Below are 3,071 nucleotides of genomic sequence, written 5' to 3'. Positions count from 1 at the left end.
GGGTTTCACCCTTTCAGAGTTCGCTTGGATCAAGGGTTGCAAAATTTCCTTAAAATGTCCAGGTTTTCCTGAAATCCTGGTTGGAAGATTCCTGGAATTACGAGGGTGTTAATAGGGAGATCCAGAATCGAACAACCAAGATTTCTGGAAAATGTGGGATTTTTTTTTGGAAAGTTACTGTAATTTTGCAACCCTACTTGTATCAGTTATTCACAAACACAATCCTATAACCCGCGATCAGATTGAATCTCAGCCAAACACAATCTTTTCACAAACTTTTAAAGGTAAAATCTATTTTCTTGCTGCAACAGTTAAAATTGTAACATTAATGTGACTATTTTTTTTATAATTTTAACTGGTAGGTACCATAAGGAACATATGTTGAGGATGTAAACGCTGACAATTTATTTCCATAACAATCTGTTTTATAGGTCAAAAGAACTGTGTTACATCATGTGTTAACATGACATAAATTACTTGCATCACATTCTAATACAAATATTCTCTAGTGAGTCTAAAAGAACTTGCATGTTTTAGGGGCCTTTGGTCGATAGTAGTGCACTATATAGGGAATAGGACTCCATTTGGGACACAAGCCTTTGTGACTACGTTCATTAAACCCACGTCCTAAGATCAAGCCCTGATAACGTGTGGCGGAATCCACCCACAATACTTGACTACGAAACGGAAAGATCTTTAAGAAGTACATACACTACCCTACGTATTTATTTGGACAGCGAAGCTCTATTCTCCAAAATCTGGGATTTGAAATCAAATGTTTCATATGAGGTGATAGTACAGAACGTCACCGTTTAGAAATGAAAGCATTATGTGTCAAAAGTATTTGGGAAAATGAACTTATAGTGTATTAAATGTGTCAAAAGGTGTAGCATTTAATGTGATATTCCAAGCACACATTGATTACATCAAGTTTGCGACTCTACAAACTTGTTGGATGCATTTACAGTTTGCTTTGGTTGTGTTTCAGATTATTTTGTGCCCATTAGAAATGAATGGTAAATAATGTATTGTGTCATTTTGGAGTCACTTTTATTGTAAATAAGAATAGAATATGTTTTCTGAACACTTCTACATTTAATATGGATGCTACTATGATTATGTATAATCACAAATGAATCGTGAGAAAGAAGCACAAAACGACCTCCACAAAATGCTAACCTTCCCTGTCATTGGTGATGGTGAGAGCAACATTTGATCTCAAATCCAAAATGCTGAAGTATAGAACCAGATGTAAAAGATTTTGCTTCACTGTCCAAATAACTATGTCAGTGAGTGTATGTTCTACTCATAGAACTAGAATGATTGACCATACTATTTGTGGTTCCACCCCTATCTTATCAGAACCCTATTTTCACCCTATTTTCAGAACCTATGTGAATCCCCTTGTAAATCTCCACCCCCATATCTAAATATACAGAACCCTATGTGTAAATCTCCACCCCCATATCTAAATATACAGAACCCTATGTGGAAATCTCCACCCCCATATCTAAATATACAGAACCCTATGTGGAAATCCCCACCCCCAGATCTATTTAAAGAATCTCATTGGTGAATCATTAATGAAGAGGTGAGTGTACATTCTGAAGATCAGGAACTCAAAAGGCAGCGAGACAAAATGATTTGCATATTATCAGGCATGGCATTCCAAAGGGTTTCCCTTTCCTCAATGGGAATGTTCCCAGTTTAGGAAGGAAGCTCAGTCTCCCTGCAATACAAGTCCCACATCCCAAATGGAACCATATTCCCTATGTAGTGCACTACTTTTGACCAGGGTTCTATGGCACCCTATTCCCTATATAGTGCACTACTTTTGACCAGGGTTCTAGGGCACCCTATTCCCTATATATAGTGCACTACTTTAGACCAGAACCCTATGTCACCCTATTCCCTATATATAGTGCACTACTTTTGACGAGGGCCCAACTGGAATAGGGTGCCATTTGGGACGCGGCCCCAAGCAGCGCCCTATTCGTTCATGGTCATCAGATTCTCCTGCTGGGGTGAAATAACATCCTTTTCCAGGACGTTTGGGAACAACCTCTAGTCTGGTAGTTCAGTGTTTTGACTCGATACTAGCGACCCCATATCACCAGGTCTGGATTGACATGAGAGAGCTGTGATATTACTCGTTCATACAGCACTCACTGTTAATGTGTCCCAAATGGAATCCTATTCCCTACATGTAGTGCACTGTCAAGCGTGTCTACGTTGATAAAAGTATCAGTCCACTGTGGCCCAGTGGGAGTTGTGACGTCTGCCTGTGTCTTGTCTTGTAACATGGGAAATATTTCATTGTGTGATTTTAAAATTGCTAGTTGGAGGAATGTTGGAGGACTTTTATTTTTTAATGGTTTTCATTTAGTATAACGCTTCATACGATGTAGGTCTTCTACCTGTGTAGTAACAATGTCATTAATATAAAATAAGGTACATCCCATTCTGTGTCTCTATCTCGTAACACAGGAAATCTTTCAACGTGTGATATGTTACTTTATTTCAGACATTTTACATTTTCATTTTAGTCATTTAGCAGACGCTTTCATCCAGAGCGACTTACAGTAGTGAATGCATACATCTCATTATTTTTTTTTCCCCGTACTGGTCCCCCGTGGGAATCGAACCCACAACCCTGGCGTTGCGAACACCATGCTCTACCAACTGAGCCACAGGTCGTTTTACAGGGACAGTGCACATTAAAATCAACATTACTGTAAAAATGCTGTAGTCCCTGTACAGTTTAAAGTTATAAAAAGATTAAACTGCTACTTGGAGGAATGCTTATCTTTACAGAGTTCTACATCTGTAACACTTCACATGTCTCTGGTCCCAAATGGATCAGAATGAATCAGATTACATGGAGAGATGTGGACCTGATCCTAGATCAGAATGAATCAGATTACATGGAGAAATGTGGACCTGATCCTAGATCAGAATGAATCAGATTACATGGAGAGATGTGGACCTGATCCTAGATCAGAATGAATCAGATTACATGGAGAGATGTGGACCTGATCCTAGATCATAATGAATCAGATTACATGGAGAGA

The 3,071-nt window shown here is 38.7% G+C and overlaps 1 non-coding gene across 1 annotated transcript; it reads right to left on the bottom strand.

Annotated features, from left to right (window-relative positions):
• Positions 1 to 2,623: 2,623 nt before the first annotated feature.
• Positions 2,624 to 2,696, bottom strand: trnaa-cgc (transfer RNA alanine (anticodon CGC)). The gene has a single exon. It is a non-coding gene; the product is annotated as a tRNA-Ala (tRNA).
• Between the last annotated feature and the right edge of the window lie 375 nt (positions 2,697 to 3,071).

Source organism: Salmo salar, chromosome ssa29 (genome assembly GCF_905237065.1).
Source record: "Salmo salar chromosome ssa29, Ssal_v3.1, whole genome shotgun sequence".
Taxonomy (NCBI): domain Eukaryota; kingdom Metazoa; phylum Chordata; class Actinopteri; order Salmoniformes; family Salmonidae; genus Salmo; species Salmo salar.
The sequence above is the reverse complement of the archived record's forward strand: the minus strand, read 5'-3'. Positions and strand labels throughout refer to the sequence as shown.